Source organism: Falco punctatus, assembly GCF_963210335.1.
Source record: "Falco punctatus genome assembly, chromosome: 2".
Taxonomy (NCBI): Eukaryota; Metazoa; Chordata; class Aves; order Falconiformes; family Falconidae; genus Falco; species Falco punctatus.
The window spans coordinates 120,760,944-120,785,124 of NC_137581.1; the positions used below are offsets into that span (position 1 = coordinate 120,760,944).

The 24,181-nt window shown below is 43.2% G+C and overlaps 1 protein-coding gene across 1 annotated transcript in view; it reads right to left on the reverse strand.

The window, feature by feature from the left end:
- The window catches only part of ZPLD1 (zona pellucida like domain containing 1), a 95,615-nt gene that overhangs the window by 59,633 nt on the left and 11,801 nt on the right, over window positions 1–24,181 (reverse strand). Inside the window, exons 4-6 of the mRNA XM_080376030.1 lie at window positions 24,034–24,072; window positions 17,337–23,602; window positions 1,867–6,987 (exon numbers count right to left, since the gene is read on the reverse strand). The gene's annotated coding sequence lies outside the window, so the exon portion shown is untranslated. The remainder of the gene's footprint in view (window positions 1–1,866; window positions 6,988–17,336; window positions 23,603–24,033; window positions 24,073–24,181) is intronic.

A 24,181-nucleotide genomic window follows, 5' to 3' on the forward strand; every position in this document is an offset into this window, starting at 1 on the left:
ATAAAAAAAAAAAAAGAAAAAAAAAAAAAAGTGTTTCTGAAGGAACCTCCTGTGTTTCCGTTCATGCCTTCTTGTCCTGTCACAGGGCTCAACTGAAATGAGCTGGGTCTGTCTTCTTTGCACCATCCCTTCAGATATTTGTATACATTGATGATATGCCCCAGCCTTGGGGATGTTGATGGAGTTTTCAGCCCAGGTCTCAAATACCATGCCTCTGTTCAGAACGGAGATGTCCAGGATACTAGCAGAGAAGTGAAACTGTGCTTCCAAGTGGAAAGCTGGCCAAGTTACATGGGGTACCAGATAGGAAAAAGGCTCATTCATCATTTTTCTCTGCTCTGTGAGTCCATGCAGAAGTCAACTGTCCACTCACACGGCAAAACAACGACCATCAAAGCAACAAGAGACAATATGGGGTATAAAAATAAAACTGAATTACTATTCTAAGTATAATAAGCAGTCTAACTTATTCGGTTCAAAAAACACATACCTGGTATTTTTGATCTCAAAAGAAACCAAATAGCAAGACATATCCTGATCACTGCATTTATTCCAAACAAATACCCTTTGTTCCCTCAGCCAGTGGCTAATTGCCAATTTGTTTCATGAACAAAACCTGACACAGAAAACAGAATCCGGCTATTAAGTATAGAGGGTTACAAAAGAATGCAGGTAGTATTAAGCTTAAGACAGAAATTCTTTGCCAGCAAGCATCAATGTGCTAAGCACAATCCCACCTTCCCTATCTCCTGATCTGAATCTAACTTTTTTGCAGTAGATTATCTCCCTCAAGGGCAAATGTATTCCAAACATTTAAGGGCTCTTACAAAAGGCCAGCACTGATCTCTGTGCTTGAATAATATCCCAAATGGACCCTCATTGGTAACTCGATAACAAAATCAGTGTTTCAGTCAAAAGAGAAGAGTCTTTTTGCTCCTCTGTTCTTTTCTTTTTGTGCATTGATATAAAGATCAGAGTCATCTCCATGAATAAGATTTAGAATTCTGATGAAAACAATAAGAGATACTAAACACTTTCTGGCCCTCCCAAATTTGTATTCAACCTCTCCCTTTGTTAAAGCTGTAATCACACTCCCATAGGTATTCAAGGGATTTATGCAAACAAGGTCTCTTCTGTCAAAAATCATAGCAATTTAATGCAGTCACAGGCTGTTTGGTTGTGTCGATTACTGGCACCAAGGAAGATGCAACTTAGTATTCTGATGCATGTCAGCTCTCTATAATACAGATTAGATGGTCTTAGCAGTCTCATCTCAGCCGTTCTAGCATAAGATACTGTATCTATATATACAACCAAACCAGAAAAATATGTGAAAATAACAGAAGAGGGATGACTTGAAGCTACAGTCATAAGGAAATTTAAAAATTAAGCTAAAACTCAGCCTGTTGCTTAATTGTAAATATGGTGTCAGCTGAGAATCTTTTAAGTCTTCTCTCCATGCAATGTCACCAACTTGCATAAGGATGGACTTAAAAGAATAGAAGCCTGCTATCTTTACCTCTGTGGGAGTGCTAGCTACTGTCTGTGCACATTACACATCCGCTTTATACACCCAACACACAAAAGTCCATCACACAGCTCCCAGACACAGGATTTAACTCTTTAGATCTAGCTGTAAAAATAAACACTTATAGTGGCTCTCTGGCTAACGCTCTCATAGGCAATATCTCAGCAGGTCTTCCATCACTCAGGGCCATATCCTGCCTCCTCTGGGAAAATCGTGCAGGTTTTTGGTGGGCAAAATTCAATCACTTCAAGTAAAATGAGCAAGATTTAGCCATGACCTAGCCCCTCCACACTGTTGACTATTTATAGACAAATCTGGCTGTGTTAGAGCAATTCTACCTGCACTTGCACAGGAGATTATGATGTCTGTGCTCACTGCCACCCTCTCAAGAATGAAGAATGGATCTGCCTTGATGGCTTAACACCTCTTTCCAAAACCAGTTTGATGCTGTGAGGAAAGGGAGAGAGAGAGGTGATTAAAAGCCGTGATGAAATGCATGCAATAGAGAGGAGTATCTGCAGTGCTCTGTCACCTCCACCCACTTTCTCCCCAGGCAACCAACAGCACTTTACAGGAAAACCATTACATCATCAGGGCAGTCACTAATTGGCTATATTCTGCATGCAGTTTCTGACTCAAAATATATGGGTTAGATAAAAATATACCATTCCAGAAGTATGCTTTAATTGAGGCAGCACATTATGCAGCACCCTGCAGATGTGCAATAACTTCTGCAACTCGCCTTGAGCAAAACAAAGATGAGTTAAAATGTGACTGAATACTCTGTATAACTTTTTTCAATATATATATATATGTGTCTTTAAGCCTAAAAATATGCAAAAGATTTGCTTTGACCACATGGACCACTTTTGCATTTACTTTGCAATATATTTATGCCACTGAGTTACAGTAGCAGAAGTGCTTGAAAAAGAATTTAAGGTGCTTATATGCTAAAAACAAGTGTTACACTTAAACACAGTTCTTGGTGACAAGGTGACTGTACAAACCTATTTAAGCTTCATGCACATCCATCCACATAAAAATAACACCAAATTACTTACCCCAAACACAACTCATCTTCCCAATTCAAACAGTACATAAATACCTACAGAACCGGGTTTATGTTCAATTTATTAATACAAAATATTTACTGAGTAACCACTACAAGAAATCAAGAGTTTCCACAAGCAGAAAAACCAGATGCTATTTTCAGGATAAACCATTGATTGTGCATTATTTACTCAGCTCTAGTACTAGAATAGCTGGTTGCAAATAATGACATTGAGGTATATACAGCACAGTGCCTTAGTATAAAGGGCTCATTCTGCCAAGTGAATTGGGGCCAAATACTTAACTTAATAAGGAAGTATTCAAATCTAATGGGACCAGAAGTAAATCAGGTTCTATTCCTTACTTCATTCCAGTCCGTATCTCCTTTCCCCATACACACAACATCCACAATACAAATATTATGGTATTCTGCAAAGATAACCCTTATTATGTATAAAAAGAGGCACATTAGGGAAATCCACAGAAGTGGATAAAAAAGGGGGCACTTGCTTTTGTCAGGTTGGCTTACAGCTCCTTAGAGCAATGATCAATTTGGGTTCTGTATCCACAGGCTACATATTACTGGTCCCCTCACTGGCTGCTCCATGCACTGACGTAATCTACACAAAATCAGCTAGTAAAACACCTCATGTAATGGTGGAGAACAGGGGCTGGTTGAAGTTCTGATGTCTCTGTCATGAGATGTTATTAGGCCTAACAATACAGAAATGGCTGCTTTAAAGAAAAATAGAAAGTTTGGCTGGTTTTGCCCTATTAAGTGCCTTATCTAGGATTATAAAACATGGAATCAAATCCTGCAAACTGGCATTCTCTTTGCAAGTGTTAAGAGAAGGTGGGAGCTCTGTCTTACAAGCGTCCTCATCACACTATCTCTATGCTGCCTTCATAGGACCCTGACACCTCAATACTCATCTACTTGACCTCAGTTTAGCTGCATAAGTTTTAGCTGCTTTTACAGTTCAGTCTTAATTAGGGAGACAAAAGCAGTTTCCTTAGATGCTTAAGCTAGCTTTGGTGGTGAATAAGATGTTAAAGAGTAGGTGATGGACTCTAAAACACCTTCTCTGATCTCCCTCACTCTACAGGCACTCCTTTCAAGTTCTTAGCTGGCCTGCCCCACTATTAACCTCCCTCCACACTGAGAATTAGCTATTTATTCTCAGCCTTTGTTCCCTCTCTCAAAGGGCTCCTCCTCTCATTCTTTACCCAAGAATCCTCAGTGGTCTTTCATGAATGGGGATAACAAAATCCTTTTGAAAGTCAAAATAAATTATTGCCACTTGTTGGAATACAGAGAGCTCCTATTTTGACCACTTACAGCACATTTTGAAAGTCTTCATGCAGATGCAATGCTGCTTACTGAAGTCTTATGACTTACGAGTGGTATTAGAAGCATCTCCAAGTGGGCTCTACAGGCCCAAATCTATCTCTAGTAAAGAGCAAGCTCTTTGCCCTTGTGGTATCCCAGCACAGCAACAATATGTAGCTAGATCTCCCTCCAATCTTTACCTTAATACATCCCAGCAAGTTATGTTTTAATTCAGAATTAGGTCCTGTTCCTCCTGTCCTGGGATCTCTGTCAAAGAGGTACGACAAGGAAAAATTATCATTCAAAACCCACTTAATATTATACTTCCTTAAAGATACATGGAAATGTAGGAACCAGAAAAAGTTTACTGAAACCTCTAAAAATTGAAACCAGTAAATTGTGCACAAATCCAACAAAGTAACAAATTGCAATACAATCTTGGTTAAAATTGGCAACCTCCACATTTGTCACAACAGAAACTGCAAACTGCCTGAAGTGCCCCTACCTTCCACACTCATAGGGTGTACCTGCGAGGAATAAAACAAACTAGAAGCATGAGGCTTGGGTGTTCAGTAAACCAGGACTGAACTTCAATGGGTACAAAACAAATCTAACAGTTAACTAATTCAGTGCCTAAGGACAAAACCTCATTCCCAGCTCCTGCACATCATAAAATGTCACAACATTTGGCTGCCTCCTATCAAGCAAGAGCAAAATACCATGACTTCTCTCAGGGCAGTATTAAAGGACAGTGTCAGTGCTTCGTTAGAAAACTGGCAAATGTCTTTTCTTGTTTTGCCCAAAGTCACCCTGCCAAAGTAGCATGGTGGTAAGAGGTTGAATGGAAAAAACGGGCACAGGTGAAGGAAGAAACATATTCCATCTGCCTGGCAGTGTCTGATAAAAACTGATCTCTTTCTGTTTCCTTTAGTCATTGTGATTTTCTAACAGAAAGATATAATACGTTTAATACAGCAAAGCTCTTTGCCATCTTTATGCTCCATTAGAAAACGTTTCACTGATCATTAAAATGCAGCCACGGGACAATGTGATAATACCTGATGAAACCCTTACTTTAGCAAAAAACCAAACTGAAGTGAAACCACAGAATCCATTTTAAAGACTCAATATTTGGCCTGTGTCTCAGTAATACATCACATCTGAAAGTAGAAACTCCATCAAACCTTACAATACTTAGCACTACCCTCGGAGACTTCGGTTCAGTTTGGACTAGGTAGGAAATTATGGATTTGAGTTACCAGGACTTCTCCCTACCAAACATAAATCTCCTCCAGAGGTCTTCCACCCAGGCACTGACCAAGCACAGTCTGTCAGATGTGATGAGACAGGAGGCCACAGAAGCAGAACTGCTCAATCGGATCTGAGGGTAATCGGACTTCCTACAGCATAACACAGTGTTATGGTAAAGCAGTGCTGTGGAACACAGCATTCAGGCTCAGTAATCAAATAAAACTGTCATTCAAGACTTACTATACTCCTGTGTGTAGTTATCCATTAGCTGTAACAAAGCCTGAACTTATTAAATTACTTCACATTTTCAGTATTATGCTGTTGTTTATTATACAGCAATATGAAGGAATGCAGAAAGAGTAATTTTCTACTAATACTGAACAAGGAACATTATTAAGGACAGAACATTACCCTTGAAGATTTTCTCTCAGCTTTGTGCCACTACAGAACATCTAGTTACATGCTTCTCCCTGACTTCTCCTGCTGCAGATTTAAAGAACCCAGGCAAATCATTCCCATCACTCCACTAACACTGTGGGAGAGGCACAGAGAAGGAAATAATGTTAATTTTTGTAACAAACCAGAAAAGTACATTGGTGTCATATTCCTTCCATCTGCAGAGAACAAAAGGTCAGTTGGTTCCCACCACACATCTATAAGATGAGACAGGCAGAAATGTCCTATGATAAAAGGGCGTTTGCAAAAAAAGAAAGAGATGAAAATTGATACACATATAATAGCAGTAGCTAGGTAATGGACAGGAGGGAAAACATGTTTCCGACAAGGCCCCAGAATTCCCTTTTCAGCATTCAGAGACTATGCACAAGCATAGGGCGAGAAGGCACAATAGCCTGGGGCCCTTACTCCTCCCTTTCCAATCTCATATGAGCAGAAGCCCCAGGGGCAGGAGTTTAGTTGAGAGCATTTGCCTACAGGTTACTCTTCTAGTTAGTCTAGATAGTCTGTCGCTATCGCTAGTTAGCTCTTGCAAGAGTCAAGTGCAGAGCCACACAGCGCATGGACAGTAGTGCACAGACATTGCAGAAGCAGCTTTGCAGGGGATCTTACCTCCTTTACCTCCTACAGTCACACCAAGAGAGCAACAAGTCACGACACATAAATTCTCTGGTCCCCTCAGCTCAACACACTGAGGCGAATGGGAACAAAGCAGAAGAGGGGCAGACCAGCCCAACCAGATCCACTTACCAAGTGGGAGTCAGCAAGGTGATCTCAAGCCCTGCCAAACTCAATCCTCCTCTGGGAACTCCGTCCACAGCTTCACCACCAGGAAACAGTTCTGCATGCAGCTGCCAGGGATTTCCGTTTAACCCCATCATTTGGCAATGCCCACATGCGAGCCTGTGGAAATAATCTTTTCACTCAGTGTTTCCATGTGTTACTGGCTTATTATTCAGAAGCTTGCTGGTCAGACAGAATTAGAAGTTACATCATTTGCCAACAGTATTTGGAGCGCTAAGCATCTGTGAAGAACAGATACAAGGTATAATCAAAATGCTAGAGAAATAAGGATTACTTTTCAACCTTAACTAAGCTTTTTCTGACTTCTGGCTACTTCATTTTACTGAACAATGAGGGAGTTCTGCAATGAAAACCTTCTACCAACCCCAAGGCCCTAATGAGGACTTCTTCAGCCTTATTCCAAGATCACGGATCAGGAGAAGGAAGGGGTACCCAGGTGAATGTTGTCTCAGGACAAACATAGACTTACGATGCTTTTCTCCATGGCCAGGGCAGACAGTAGACAGGAGGAAGCCACAAAGACAGCATACCAAAGGCAAAGATCCAATCAGCCTCTGATGTGGCTAACCTAAAAGAAATATAAGACTTGGATAACATTCTAGCCTGAGGTTGTGGCTTTTGTAGGCAGAACAGGAGGCTTTCTATGGTCAAAGGATCCACAGCTAGATTTAACACACACTATAAACACAGCCTAACACATGGGCAAGGTGTCTCACCAACTTTGGTACTGAGTGCTGCCACCAAAGTACGAGCGAGCTGAGTTCCCACAATAGGGCTCTTCTGAGACTGACCGTACCTCAGCCTGCCATCAGTCCCCAAAGCGAACTCAACAGCGAGGAAAGCCCATCCTTCTAAGCGACCTAAACAGAATAAAGCTATTTCTGGCTTTCATGCAAGAAAAGAAAAAGACCTTATGTTGTTTCAAAAGTTAAAACGAGGACAGGAGACAGGCGCAGAGATATCTACAGCTTCTGAATTAGTGTCACAAAGAACACAAGAAGGTGAAAACTGATAGGAACAGAGTCTCTGACAAATGGAAGCAAAATGAAATTGCTACGGATTGCTCAATGTAATGTGCAAGAAAAGAGATGGAGCATTCCAAAGCAGCAGATAGAAAAAAGTGGAGAGATTTGCTGTATGTGCTATCAATACGCTGCAAACCCTAACAAAATATGGGTAACGTCTACTCTACTATCTTCTGGACTTTTCTGATTACAACATATGCTGGAAATGCACATCTGCTCTTTGCACAAAATGGATAGTGCATACTTTAAAAGCAAATTTGAGGAATCCATAGGGTAGAAGCTGATTAACATTGAGCTCAGCACATGAATTTGTTAGTCCAGTGCTGCATGTCTGACTCACACTGTCATACTGGTGCAACATTCTTTAGCTCCATTGCTGTGAGCCTGGAAATTGAACATCCATTTAGTGCTAACAGTAACAACATTTCCAGCAAGAAGCTCCTGGGACAAATGAACACTTTGCACTGAAATACTGGGCTTTTAGAAAAAGCACTTCTGCCCTTTTAGCAGGTTATTTGTATCTCAGTCTTATTTGTATTTAAGAAAGAAAGAAACCTGGATTGTGCAACAATCAAACAAAACCATGCTACTACCATTCTGCAGTGAAAGGTAAATGCGTGAATCCGTAATGGACTGCTGATCAATTTTTGACAAACTGATACTCTCATGACAGATTAACAGGTCATACATTTCACAATTTATAGTGCTGAAAGACACATGCAAATGCATACATAGCAATAAACACTTAGGGTAGAGTTTCCTGCCTAGGAAGCTCTTGTACAAAAGCCTTTGTAAATATTTTCTTGTCACTAGTATGTCTACCTCCTTAATGCAGGGTTGACCTAAAAGGGGATGTTTCAGCAGATCACCATTATGCTCAAGTTTTCCTTGCCTAACACACAAGTAATTTTAACTCTGAAAAGAGGAATTCTCCCAATCCTGTAAAAATTGTAACAGAGTTTATCATTATTACTGTTAAACAGGGATGTCAGACAGCGGAAACCCTGCCACAACAGTAGAAACAATGCCATACACATGGTTTTTTTACATTTATGGACATAATCCGATGACTACAGAGTGTGAGGAAATTACTTGAAAGAGCTCAATGCAAAGAAGTAATACCCTCCCTCTCAAAAAAAAAACCACTCAGCATCAGAATATTTTACAGAAGTATCATCCCTTCAAAATTTCCACAAAACACTGACTTGTTGAAACTCAAGGTTTAATAAAGCTAATCATAATTATGTGGTTTCTAATTTTCAGCTCTAGTAATCCTGGACAGAGAATGTTCAAGTCTTTCTTGTTTTCTAACCATCTATAGTTGTTTCTGACGTACATCTAGATAAACAGTAGCACCCTCTTTGCACTCCCCAATGTTGAGGGCATCATTTTCATTCGATGAAGCTCTCTGGGTTGAGACAGCATTAAAGAGACAAAATAACTTGTTTGCCTTTGAGCCCTAACCAACTTCTGATGACAAGGCTGGGTTGAAAATAATCTCCCATGCAAGAAAACTACCTTGCAGTCTGGAGCTGAACGTTCTAGGTAAGAAAATTAATTTGTGGACAATCATGGAAAACTATCTCTTGGTAGTCTGATACACATTTTGTGGAATTAACATAGAGGATCTGCAAGGTATTGCACAAAAATATTGGTTTAATGTTTAAAGAGCAAATAAAACAAGTTTTTCTAGCTAAAAGTTCTCTGTTGAAAAATCAGATTGCTAGAAATACAGAATGGGGTGGGAAAAAAGGGGCAGGAGGATCTACCAAAGCTTCCAATGGCTAGAACCATTGAATCACCATAGTAAACTAGTTTTATATTGATTTAATCCCATTTCTGTACCATGATAAACCCAAAATAATACCAAATGAGTTCCAAACTTGAAGCTAATTTGACTTTTCAAAGCATTTTTCTAGGATGTTATGCCTACACAAAGTCTATTTCAAGATGAACTGCAAAGGCAATTAACAGTGGAAAGCCATTAACTCCTTTTTTATTATCAACAGGCACTTTTTAAAATGTATTTTATACAATGGCCTCAATATTTTGTTGTATGCATGCATATTTCTGAACACCAGCACCTGCAAAATATCAATATTCATATCATTTAAGTGTAGGATTCCTATTTTAAGAGTTGAATTAAAAAATGTTATGCAAATAGCAACCACAGCATGTGTGTATGTAGACTGGTTGGTAGATAAGTAGATGTTACCAGCTGTAAACAGTGGAGTTTTATGTATCTCTAAAAACATGTGAATTTTTAAAGTTACATATTATCCTAAGGGAGAACAAGAGTCAGTCCAATTACTTTTTGTGAGTAAATGGTCTGGTGATTTCAAATCTATTTTTTCTTTGTGAGTCATTCACAAACCAAACCTATTCTTTCCCAATGTATTTGCTGTTTGCAAATTATTCACTGCATAATTTATATGAAGGAAATTCACCCTAAGGGTTTGTCTGCAAGCTTGTTTGCTTTTACTGTTCCCTACCTATTATCCAATATGTTTGAGCAGGTTCCCAAGTCACACAACATTATTTCTGCTCCCTAAGTGAATGAATGAAACTTTAAGCTGCTATATCCATACTAGAGGAATAACAAATCATGAATCAGGAACAGCCAATTTTGTTTCCCAGTGAAAAGCGATCTTTGCCTAGCTGTTTAGGAGCTGACAATACTCCCTCAGAAAGCACATCAAGGAGTGTGACCAAACTCACTAACCACAGCAGCAGGGCTAGCAGCGTGCTTCATCAAAAGGCAAATCCCATTTCAGACACATACAGCAGGAACAATGCTACATGAGCATCTCAAAATGGCTTTTCTTTCATTTCCAAAACCCAGAAGCACCTTCTGCACCACTGACCTCTCTATGGCAATGGCAAGACTACATACTTCACATACATTCATTAAGCAGTTATTTGACATCACCATGACCCCATGGTGCTTTTGTGCTATATTACTGCTGTACTGTAAAAATCGTAACTCAGAAGAGCCCATCTGAAATAATGGTATCACATTCTCCAAAAGCTCATCACTGTTTTCAAAAGGCATTGCATTCAGAATGACACAATATTCATAAAGTAAGCTAGCTTCTAAGATTTCTACCCAAGCTGAGACAGAGGGTGATGAGAAGAACCGAGAAGAGGCCTCAAGAGGAACAAGCAGGGAGCAAGGTGACACAAAGAACATGCACTGTTCAGCTGGGATTCAATTAAAACGCAGGTAACTGTTCAGGAAGACTGACTGGGAGACACCGCACAGACGAGTTTACAGGCCCCCAAGCTTGGGAAGCAGCAAGCGCTTAGTTATTCTGATGTGAGCAATGACAGCAACTCTGTCTGCTGCATTAGGACAACATTTAGCACTTGGCAGGGTTATGCCCATCAGGTGGAAAAAAAAAATCCTTGGACAGCACCATTTCCCTCTCAGCAGATCTCACAGCCTTCCTTTGTTTTTGATCCAAACCACTGCATCACAAGATAAAATTACTTTCAGAGTATTTTCATAAAAATAATCAACTTTTATTACTTAAATGCTACACACAGGGCCCAGTGAAATAGCTACATTACATTTTTGGTAGCTATTTTCCTCTTTTCCTTTGTGTGTGATATAATACAAATTCTTAGACTGGAATCATGTAATAATACCAATATTGACTTCCTTTTCACTCTACAGAAAATTAACAGTCCCTTGAGGGTTATATTGACCCTGGCTTTGCTCTCACCAATACTTACCTCTCAGGTCAATGAATCTTGATGCTGAATACAACAAGTCAATACCTGCTTATTACAGTTAGAATAAGAATTACCGAGAAGGGTTATGAACACTAGGTTGGTGCCTGCCAACACTACCATAGTTACAGAGTCTGTCAAAGTTTTCATCATGTCTGTCTTCTCTCTATTTGCCATTTGAAAACTCAGTTATTGAGTCTGTTCTTATAAAACAAGTTCTGACAAGCATATTTTAAAATTTAAGACATATGCAAGTATTTAGAAGTATATCAATTCAAGTGTGTAAGCCCAGACTTTATATCAGATTGCTTGTTTGTTTGGGTTGGGGGGGGGGGGGGGGGGGCAGAATTGTTGGGGGGGGTGTTTAATAGTTTCTGCAACTTTTAGGACTTAATTCAAGTCTCCTTGTATTTAATGTCAACAGGTGGTCCTCAAGGTAAGCAGTATATTCAGTCCTCTGTTCCTATTTAACTTTATTTTTGCAATAGACTAAAATATGAGCTCCAGAGCTCAGTTGTTCACAAGTTCCCAACTAGTGAGCCTAGAAGACTAGCAAGGTAACAACATCTTTACAGTCCTAAGAACACCAGAATCCACAAAATCTATCCATACATCCAAATCTTGAGGTAGGAGGAAACAAAACTTTACTGTGGAGGGAAAGGAGCATAGCTCAGTAAACTGAGAAGAAAGGTGTGATAACATGCAGCTTTGACCAAACGGTGTCAAAGTAGCAGACATTCTCAGTTACACAGATCTGGGCTGTCCGTCCTTACTGCTCCTGCTAGCAAGATCTGTCCTCATAGTGCAGATAAAGCTCACTGACACATTTATATTTGTTTATGTTTTATTTCACTAGTAAGATATTCCAAGTGTCTTCAGCTTACGTTAGACAGCCTACTTCCATGTGTTGGTTGAATGCAAATTCAGACAAGCACTATCAAAATTCTTAAGCCTCTCCCACCTTACTTGTCCCACAGGCACATTCATTTCCAGCACGTTCAGTAACACTTGCTTCTTTGCCCACTCTTTGTGTTAACCGCTCTCCAACAAATGACTGAGAAATACCCTGGTTCACAGCTGAGCTTTCGTAAGCAGTAAAATGTGTAAGGCACTGAAGCTTTGAGCAAAAGTCAACAGCATAGCTTTAAGGGAACATTTCCAATATCTTCCAGTTGCCTTAAAAATTTGAGAATCTATAGGGGAGGTTCAGTCTACACTTAGTCTTGAGACCCTCTGATAGTCAAGGACATTATGTGTGGGTGAGCCACATTTCTCACAAGGTCCAATGCCCTTCCAGGGGTTGCAATGTTTCTCCTAAGGAACGGTGTTTGTCTTTTTGCTTAATAACTTGCCCAGTCTTCAGTCTTTTTATTAGAGGAAGAAAGGGGTGTTTCTAAACTGTTTGTAGAAAGAGGTGTTTCTAAACTGTTTGTTATAGTTAAGCATAAAAATTCAGAATAGATTTTTCTAGTCAGTTAACCATATTCTTGAGGGAAAACATAAGGTAGTATAATTATTAAAGAGCACTCTCAGTAATACTCACATCTTTATTATGTCAACCCTTTGCCAAAAAAAATAAGATTTATAGTAAAAGCCACTTACATTTCTTCTTTGCAGAACCAAGCCATCTGCCTCAAATATACCATCAGCCCCTGCTAGATGAATTCACACATATTTTAAAGCCCCGGAGTAACCATTAGAATGGAAATTGGACACTACTTGTCATTTGCAAAGCTTTCTTAACTGGAGAGGCTTCCCATTTGTTCAATTAAATGTTTGTATGTGCAATACACTTTATGAAATTTATCCCAAAACAGTGAGGACTGAAATAATATTGGAGGCAGATGGCACAGCTGTTCCATTTAGAGAGCTATCCTCAGCAATATATGAAGTGATGGACAGGACAGGGAAGTGGGAGTGAAAACTTGGTACTGTGAAGAATATCATCCGCGGATATTAGCAATAAACAAAACATTTCAGCTCCAATCTTCTCTCCCCCGTCGTATGTAGCTGCTTGACTCACTTGGGTTTATCCAATTAGAACATATTGGTTTAATTCAAGAAGTCAACCACTGAAGCCACGTAAGGTTGCCCCTAAGAGAATCCATCCCTCTGCCTTAAAAGCTAAGGGAGTCTGAAAACATGTCCGTCACGTTGAGACAAGGAGGCACATATTTGTACAGGTTGATGAGGCAGCATGCTCAGAGAAGAGACACAGACACCATTAGGAATAGGGAACAAGTTCAAGCTGCTACTTATTTGCATGCCTCACGCAGAACAGAAATCATCGCACCATGCTCCAGATGCTGCAAATCTCAAGATGCGCATCCAGAGCTCATAATTAAAACTGGCAAACATTTTCACTGAGGAGAAGGGAAGAAAAAAACCCCAGAGCTATCCCAGCCATTCTGCATCTATTTTGATATTTCTGGGGTGCTGGCCTGTTCTGCCATCATAGTATCAGGAAAGTCACCTTTCCAAAGCAAAGGGCATGCAAAACCCACTTCCTCACAGACTGGAGAACCGGATGACAGCACACCTCTTTCTCTACAGCACCTAGACTAGGGCTACAGATTCAGTAAACTAAATAAGTAAAAGTAATCAAACATTTTTTCAAAAAGAATTTCCAGTCCTCATGAAGGAAAATCATAGAGAATACATGGAAATAGATTTAAACCAAAACAGCGTGGCAGGAAAAGTTTTCATCTTGGAAAGCACTGCTTTACCGGAAAACAAGGAATGAGGACCATAGTCCACCACAGGCCAGCACAGAGCTCTGAAAAGGTTTTACTTAGCATCTAACAAATTGCTTGGGGCCAGGGGGCAGATCCCCCTTCCCATATCCACGGGCAGGCAGTGACACTAACTCTGTGGGACCACAGGCACCTCTTGTATAGATTTAGCATAACATCAACAGTCAAAACCAGTTACAAGACCAAACTCAGTTAACAAAGAAGCACAGAGACCACAGGGCAGGTCTCATCACCTTCTTCCTCCTCTCCTCCCCTCAGCCTACTCTTTCCCTGCTTTCCTCTTCAATCCTACAACATATTAGAGACTTTCATAGCTGAAGTGCTGCTGGGAGCTCACTTTGTGGTAGCTAAAAACTGAGAGAAAGAAAAGTCTGTTTTGTATGGAATGTCAGTGAGATGAAGTTCCCTGTAGGTGCCATGCAACAACAAACTGCCAGGGGAGAGAATGCTGAAAAGCCAAAAAGTACATCTCAGTTCACGAGAACATCCATAAATATTTGCCACGTTTGAAAAGGTTCAGCTGGAGAGTCTACTATGCCTAATACCTTAAGAATTATTAGAGGCAAAAAAATATTGCCAGTGCACAAATAAGGGAGGTGAAAGTGCACTTAAAGAAATCCTTCGCTAGGCAGAGTGCCATTCATTTCCTGTGACAGTGAAGGGGCAGCAGGTCATACATTCAGTAATGTATTACTTAAAAAAAAACATTTTCTGACCTTGCTTTTTCAGTATAAATGCTTCCCTCCACAATCACCTCTTTCCCACCAATAATGCTATAAAAGACATGCCCCAAGGGACAAGTTTCTAATAATGTTCTAATCTTGCTTTCCAAGCACTTATAACAATTGCAGTAGCAATTTTAAAATAAAAGAAGTAAATTCATGCGACTGAACCTCTTCTTTATTTGCAAGAACTTTGGCTGTGCTGGAATTATTGCAAACTATATCACCACAGACAAATATCTCTAGTTTTTAACTCTAATTTTCTTGTAAGTCGTAAGCACACACTGCTGTAAACAGCATAACACATGGAAACTCCAGACAAGCTATGAAAATAAGCGTCCTACTTCACCATTTTTATACCCTAGCTTCATTTCAGTTACATCTTAAAAAGGCCAATATCCACATACGATGTCCAATAACTGTAAATACATAAATTGGCTAATCATAATTATTTTCCACCAAATATGTAAATACAGAAGTCAACACAAGAGTATAAATGCACAGCTAATCCAGACGGAATCCAGATTCTGCAGAATACCTCTACAAAGCACTGGTGGGAAGCAGTCTTAAAAACCTGCCAGGTCAGTGGGAATTGGTGTACCTTCTGAAACGCCTGTTCCCTTTGAAGCACCACTCCCCTAAGAGCAGTTCTTCCACTCTTTCCTGCCACCCCCGCAGCCTTCTCATTCTCAGGGGCAGCAAGACACAGAAACTGGTTATGCTCCCAAACACAGCACCACAGTAGTGGCAACTGCCCATTTTCAAATGTTTGTGTTGCTCTACCCTGACAAGACACCTCTCACAAGGGCTTCACACAAGCTTCAGGTCCCTCGGTATAGGCCCACTGCTTGCCAGCTTCTGCTCCTGGCTTTTGGAGGAGAGGAATTCAGCTCATGCCTGCACAACTGCCACCCAGTAATACTCAAAGAGTTCTCCCCTTCTGAACAGCCAAATAATGATGACAGATCAGGGTACAAACTTGGCAGCTACAGTAGACATTACTCTGCTGGACTGGGAATTGAAGGAGATCCAGAGAAGACTCCCACCATGAGGCCTTGAAGTAATGCAGGAGATGGGAACCAGTCCACAGACACATCTGGGAAATGCAGAGTGGGGTGCTGACTTTTGCTTACCTCCTCTATACCTTGTCATCTATCATCTAGCAGCTAACAGCAATACATTAGACATGATTTCAGCAATGCTGGGAAATTATTTTACCCAAAGCACAAGATACAGTTTTTTCTAAGTTCTGATGTCTAGCCCCAAACTCCCTTGCTTAAGCCTCAAGAGTCCCTGCACCAGACCTTAGTGCGCAAATAGTACCACTTCTGCACAGGACTAAACTCCTGCTGAAACACAAGTTGCATAGGTTTTGATTTAACCAGAAATATATCTGTAAGAAGGATTAAATCTGTTCAAAATTTTAAAGCCATTAGGCTGGAAGTAGCACTATAATGGTGCACTAAAAATGCAGTGAGAAACTGAACCCTTCATTGCCCAGATCAGGAGCGTGTAAGCTTACATTTTCTACCATTTACCCTTGACTGTACCACAAAAAGGTCTCAAGTTGAGGACCACTGCAATCTGCCAGAGGCTGGAACAACTTCTGAGTCCTGGACTTCTCATAAATGATATTTTCATTCCTTGAACAATGAAGCTGCATGAATTTTGCATGTTTCCTCAAGCACTTTACTTTATTCCAAGAATAACAGTTCCATTTCAAACCACGTTAAGCTGAATCCCCTTTTTATCACCCATACAAAATGGCTGCCAGAAGATTAGATAGGCAATGAGGAGAAGAAACAGATGTAAAAATAATACTTAAATCACTATATATAAGGAAACTCCAAATACATTTTGAAGACTATACATATATCCCCTTAGAACAAAACACACAAAAATAAATTTTCTAAACAAAATTGAACCTCTTGCACCTATTTTAGGTGTCTACGGAACATTTCCATAAAATTAGGAGGAGACCAAGTATATATTTAAACCTTTTAGTTAAATGAAAGCATTTATCACTGTCACTGAGATGAGGCTGTGCTTAAAAATGAGCAGCTCAGCGCACTGAACTATTAGAAACCTTGTTCTAACCAGCAGAATCAAAAACATTGTTCTGAACAGTGCAAAAATGCAAGAGCAAAACTGACAGTGCCTGACCCATGATGGTTTGCATCTGACCCCCATTCTTCACCTCTTCTCTCACTAATCCTGATTTTAATTATCTACAGATTTGTACTTACTCAAGGGTAGTGCTCGATTTATCTATGGAAATTCAAATCATCCCATGTTAAAATAAAGTTTCTAAAAAGGACAGGTTTGTCAGCCCATAATGAGGTCATTGTAATTCATATTAAGTATAGTTGAAAATGCGTTAATAGGAAAATGCTTCCCTTCTTTTCCAGAGAACAAGAGGCAAGGCACTGTTTGCAGATTTGTTTGCAGACAAATCAAAAGGTCTTCCAGCCCTGCAGAATCCTGCTCCAGAGAGACATGAAGAATACCCCAAATATTCTTAGTAAGACAAAACAACCTGACAAAGCAAAACAACATAAACCTTGAGGATTTGCTCCCAGCCCCTGAGAAAGTGACAATGCTTGGAAGGGCTCATACAAGAAGAGGTTACATCTGCTCTTGATCCTGAACGATAGAACACTGTCACGTTGGATTTGAGATCCTCACGTGCCAGGCTGCTCTGGGGCTCAGTATCAACAACTAGGAGCAGAGGCAGCAGGTGAACTGGGCGGGTTTACTCCGTCAATGACAAAATTTTCAAGTTCACCTAAAGGATGCTCTAAATTTAGTTCCAAAGAGGACAGAGCATCATAAACCCGAAGGCAGGAAAAGGTACTCAGCTACCTGGAGTGGCAGGTATGTCTGAAGTTCCTCATAAGCCTGGGCAGCTAATTAAAGAATGGGCCTGGCGCTCAAAATAAACTCTGGGTGTTCAAGAGGAGAAAATACCATGGCCGGACCCAGGCCGCCCTGAGCGCGCCCGCCCCGGGCCGGGAGAGCGCGCGGAGGCTGACGGGAGGCAGCGGCGCCCTGCGGCACGCCCCGCCCCGCCCCGCCCCGCCCCGCGCCTTCCCGCGCTCCGCTGCGCGCCCGCGCCGGCGGTGGGTCGCGCCCTTCCACCCCTCGGCCTCCCATCGCCCCTGCTCCGGCCTTTCTGCCGTGGATCGCCCCCTTCCACTCCTGAGGCTCCCACCTCCCCCGCTCCGGCCCTTCTCCTCGCCGAACCGAGCGGCCCTGGCTCGCTCTACTCGCCCGCCCTGACAGCGGGCAGGGGGCACCCCGGCGCGGGGTAGAACGCGGCCATGCCTAGGGCGGAGGCGGTGCCGGCTTCAGCCGACACCCAGCGCCGCAGGCCCCTCACGCCGGCTCCCGGGACAGCCCCCGAGGCTCGACCTCACCCCCCGCCCCGCCGCCGGCGCTGGGCCCGCCTGGCAGCCCGCCTCCAGCGGGGCCCGGGCGGTGAGCGGGGCCGCGGCGGTCCGTCACGCTCGTTCCTTGTCGGGCAGCGCCCCCTGGCGGGCGCCGCGCTCTCCCGCCGCGCCGCCTCCCCCCGCAGCCCTGACAGGCGGTCCCGGCCGCTCCGCGGGCCCTCCGGAGTACCCCGACCAGCAGCAAGATCTAAAGACACCCCCAACGTTAACCTCAACAGTTTGGGCGCAGCAGATCACCCCCAGTCCCAAAGCAAAGAGGGGCTTCCCTGACAGAAGCGTTCACTGGCTGAGCCGCTGAGGAAATTTGGCAAGCAGCGCCAGGCCGCTGTGGGGGAAACTGCCCGACAGGGATGGATGGCACTAGTGTACTTGCAAACGGAGGAAAAAGTCCCACGCGATTTAAAAGTGAGGAAAGATGGAGGTAGCAATCAAATAAAAGATGTTGGAGGCAGACCACAGCAATGCTAGCCAGAGGATCATAGGTTCCTGGTGTCACTCTTGACAGGTGTTTAGTCTATTCTTGAAGACCTCCAATTGCAGGGAGTGCAATCGCTCAGGGAGTGCACACAGCCCCTCTTTCCATCCTTTCCATCTTAATCACTGCAGATTTCTCCTAACACCTTACCTAAATCTCTGCTGCAGCAATTCAGGTCCATCAGGTCTCATCTTACACACCACAGAGACAGAGAACAGATCATTTCTACAACAGCCTCTCACGGATTTAAAGACGTGCCCTGACTCCACAGTGCAATGCTGTTTTCTGAGCCAGGCACTGCCGGTTGGCTCCATCCGTCAGGCTGTGTGTGCCAGGGTCTGAGCCCTCTGCGGGGCCTTCCCTGGGCCGTCACACCTCCCCTAGATGCTGGAGCCCTCCTTGCAGGACAGCCCACGGCACTCCGGCAGTGCCAGGACAGAGCAATGCTCAGCAGACATACTGCTTCACATCTGATGGACAGTAATCCCTCTGCTATACGCTCTACTAATGTATTCTCCTATGGCATAGCACTACTGACTCGTACGCAGCTTGTGATACATCACCATCCCCTATGCTCTCTTTCATAGAAGAGACCAGAGCTATTCCCATCCCTGAGTTATACCCACTGAATTACTCCCCTGTCCTGCTTCTGTGCAATTCATTGCTCCTGCTCCAGTGAAGTACCTCCTACTTGTTCTGCTGTGTTGTATTTTGCTTCTTTCCTTCCATCATATGGTGTTTCTCTCTCTTACACACATGATTTTCCTGATTTCTCAAGCTATCTTTCTGAATTCTCAAGCTTTTTTTTCATTTCTGACCTGCCTCCAGTTCTTTTGAGCTCAGGAAATTTAACATCCAGCAGCAGTAGATTCAACGACCAACTTCTCGATCTTCTTAGAAATATAGGCTCCAGAACACACCTGCCAAAGTCCTCCCATTTTGGTGGCAAACCACTGACAAATAGTTTGAATTCCGTTTCCATCCATCTCTGTACCTGTTGTATTGCTGTCCTCATCCAAGACATGCTTCTCTAGCTCACAGAGTTCATTGTCTTGACTCAGATGGCCCACATGGTCTGCTGAGGTCCTTCTCCAACCTGCATAACCTCCATTTCTGCAATGGTCCTGTACATAGATGCTATTGAGGGAGGGGTGATACAAAGGAGTTACACTGGGGTCTTCTAGAAATGGTGAATACTCAGGGCAGTCCCATTGTCTTAAAAACTTTAATGGCAATAACATCAATGCTCCTCTTCCTTGCTCCTTGCCTCACTGCCAACATCGCCTAGCAGTCCATACTTTCCTAGAAGTTGTCAGCCAGTTGCTAACGCTTGAACTTAGAGATGCACATAATCAGGCACTATGCAAACAAAACTGCACGTAAGCCAGGAGTCTTGCATTGTATGCCAGGCTACAGGGATATCATATGCTATGTGTGTACTCTGGCATCACCTGTAACTTTACAAGGTGCCGTATGAGCTTGTTTTCTCAAACCAAGCTAACATGGAAAATGGGTTCTGGATGAGGAACAGCTTTAGCCAAGCTAATGCAGCATGTGAGCAACACAGCCACACAGCTGACCACATGGGCAGAACCTGAGCAGTCTCCATGAGCAGCAGGGCTCCAGTATGAAAACTAGCTAAACTTCTGACAGCAATCAAGGAATGCATTTTAAGGCCAGTGACTAAAGTGAGGGGAATAAAGGTGGGAATACTGTTTCAGAAAAGCTTCCAAAACAATCTTGCACAGTTTGGTCAATTAAGACTTAATGTTCCCTGGCAAGTCATCTGCTCCCCCTCCTTCCTAACTGATGGCCACTGTCCAGAGGCAAAGGGCTGAGCTCGAAGAATTAAAATCTTAATATTTTTGTGACTAAGCAATACTTTCAGTGTGATTCCAGTTGCATAGCCTAGGATGGCCCAGTGCTTGAGGCACTCACTGGATGCAAAACAGCCAAGCTTCCTCTGCAGTAGGGTCCTCAACTGAATCATTTGCCAAGACAAGTGGCCACCTGCCAGCTAATGTAGAGTGCTAAGTGGGACCAGCCTTCCATCTTTTCTGCTGACCCATTTCCTTAAGTAAAAAGTTTTATCAGAAGAATCAAATCCAGATATTTCTTATGCCAAGAAGGGGTGTAATCACTGACGACAGTCTTTCTCACTAATTCTTAAGTGTTTTAAGCAAAACAGATCAAGACCAACCACACAAGGCTGTGGGCAACATCTTGCAGTAACCGACAAGTACTCTTCTGAGACAGGGCCCTTTTTTCCAGTCTCTACCCAAGTCAAACTTAGATGTTTAAGCTCTACATTTCTCACATCACAGCTGAAGTTTTGGATTGCAGTCCACTCCTTTTACTCCCATGCCCCAGTACTCCAGCAGCCTTAAGTATCGAACCAACTTGGGTCAGGAAATTGGTAACACAACAGCCCTTCTGAGATCCACCATTTTTCATTTGGCTAAAAATACTTGACTATTTCGATTTGACAGTACTGCAAAATATTAGGAGCCAGATGAAGCTTTTGTTATTTAAAGCAAATAAATGGGGGAAACAACCCCGCCGCAGCTGACCGATTAGTGCTCTAGAGGTCAGCGGGGGGATTGGTAAATATAAAGCAAAGCACTCATCCTGCTGACCCCTGTGTTAAAAGCAAACTCAATTTTGAGCTCGTTTTCAAGCCAGAAAGTGCTACAGCCATGACAGAGGTATTTGGCTACATACAGGTTCATTGATCTGTGTATTACTTCTCAATATGCCTAATAAACCACATTATATAGAACACTGCCTTTTGTTTAATTTTTACAGCAATTGTGAGAAACCACTAGCAGAAGCATGACTGCAGACATAAAATTGGTATACTGGCACGATTTCTGAAAAGAGTGCAAGTACACTGTTTAATTGCACCACTTCCAGAGGTTATGTACTACCACCTGCATGTGTATTAAAAATACATAATAAAAATGCTGCTGAAGAGGAGTTGTTTTGCATGGGCGATAGCCTTTTCTCATAGCAGTCTTATTTTGATTGATATCAGGACACCAGATCCATTGCTGTGGGGGCTTTTACTAACAGTAAAATATACCAACAAATAAAATCAGCAGTTATTATATACAGTAAATGGCATCTTCAGCCTGCTATAATTATTACATTCACCCACAATAATAAATAATCGTAACAGACACCCAGAGCTAGATCCTGCCACATAAGCTAACCGTGCAAAACAGGCTCATAACTAGCTTCAGCAGCCGGCTGAAGATTTTCCCAGAATAAGCCAAGTCCTGTGGAAGTGATGGCAGCTCGGAGCCCATGCCTGCCTCCCACCTCCTAACGCGTGGGGGGACAGCGGTGGGGGGCAAGGCACACGGAGAGCCCTACAGCTCCTGCCATTCATCCTCTAGCCCCAGCAGCCACAGCCCCGCTACTCAACAGCCAGGGGCGGACTCACGACGGTCCCTCAGCTCCCTGCCTGCCTGAGCGCCTCTCAACTCGTCTGCGGAGGAAACGCCAGCAGTGAGGTCAGAGCTGCCCTGGGAGCAGGTTTCGCGCAGTCTGCACCACTGAACCCGCCTGGCTTTGCAGAAGGCATCCCTCGGAGCCCGGGCATCATCGCAAGCGTGTTTAAGTGCCCCTCATGGGAAACCCACCCCAACGTGCGCTCCTCCACCCCCATTTACACCGCAGGGCAGCAGCCGGGCGCACCAAGAGGACAGCGCCTTGTATTATATTAGTAGTACATGCTCTGTACTTGAGGCTTTCTTTTGCCTCTCTTACAGTTCACTTTTTTCCAAAGGGGGGCGGCAGGGTTTCGGTTCGTCCTTTGGGATTTTTGGGGTGGTTTTTTTGCCGTGCTCCAGCGCAGCGGCCGGCACGGCCCGTGGGCAGCGGCCCGCCCCGCCGGAGGGGCCGGAGCGGCCCGTGGGGAGCGCCCCCCGCGCGCTGCCTTGGGCGCTGCTCTGCTGCCCCCTGCAGGGCCCGGCGCGCTGCTGCGCCCCGCCCGCCCGCCCGCCCCGCCGAAGGGCCGCCGGGGCCCGCGCCGGAGCGCACCGGCAGCCACGGCACGCAGTGCTGGGCCGCCTCGGTAGCAGGGCCGCTTCTGGCCGGACGCAAGGGGTTGTGGCTTTACACGACACCAGCACGCAACAAAAATCCGGGTCTCTGCAGAGGGTTCAGTTTTACACCGCCCTGGGTGAGAGCACAAGTTTCTGTGTCCCCCGTCCCGCTGCTACGGTGAAAGCAGGTTGTGGGGCGGGGAACAATCCCCGGCTTGGACTGCGCAGAACCAGCCTGTGGGGCTCGCTGCCTCTGAAAATTAGAGAGGACTGTTACCTAGGAAAGGCTGAATCATTTTATTTACATTAATAATGTTTTCAGCTCCACAAGCTGCAATAAAGATTGGAATAAGATAATAATTAAATTCCATGCTTCACTGCACAGGCAGATCACCCTTGCAGACGAGGAAGCGTTTCTCACACATAGCTCTCCACACCTTAAACACAGGTACTACAGTTTAAGGTGTTCATTTCGTTTCTTTGCCTTTCCCTGAAGCATCAACTAATACTGAAATCAGCATACCAAATGATAAACAAAAAAAAGATCTGAGCTAGTAGAGAAAAGCCAAATGTAAACCAGTGTTTAGTTAAAGGACTTAGGGGTACCAGTTTCTTGCTGTAAAATAAGTTGGTTATGGAGTTTACGCCTGTGAAGAACAGCTAAGCTAGAAAACAGCTCAGACAAGGCTCTGCTTTCATTCCTTGTATCCCATTTCCCTGTACTTACCCTGGCACAGATCCCAGCCCCTGACAGGTATCACCATGCACATACACCAGCAAAGCTGACTCCATGCTGCCTCTCCTGAGCGTCAACCTGCACACTGGAGCCAGTAGCAGCACACTGTCTGCTCACCAGGAAAAGCAGCTCCGCCAGGAAGCCCAGACAGGGAGTCCATTTTCCATGCTTGCCAGTTACCATCGCTTCTCAGTCTGCCAAGTTGAATACCTTCTTATTCCAAAAGCTGTTACATTTTCCACCTATGAAGTCAACACGCTTCTTTCCAGGCAACATCCTAAGCTCTCTAGGAATCAGCTGGGGAATATTTTTGTGGCTAAAATACAATCTAGTAATTTCACCCAAGCCAGTTTTTTCCAGCCATAGCTTTTCAGCAGTGAGGCATTACCATTTCCCAGTCTCATTACAAACAAAAATAACGGTCTGCAGATGTTAACGTTAAAATAGTTTCTACTGTACTCTGCAGGCAAAACCCAAAAAAGTTCTCCTCTTTTTCAGCACCAATTCTAAAAAGCAGGGATGAGGGTGATTCTGCCTAAAGAGAAAGCAGCTGTTGAAGACTATCCTGTGCCCTTATACAGCAAGAAGGAACAAAAAAGCAACACGTATGCTTTTTCATCTTCCCTACCATATCGGAGCATTCTCACATCACACTTCTCCAAAGGTGACTTACCTCACCACAGAGAGCATCCATGTCCGTATGGACGAAAAACTGATTTAAAAAAATAGAGCATTTGTTACATGATTAAAAAAGTCAATTGACCTGGGAGAAAGCCTTGGGAGACAGACACGCAAGAGGCAATTGTTAGAAACACCAAGTG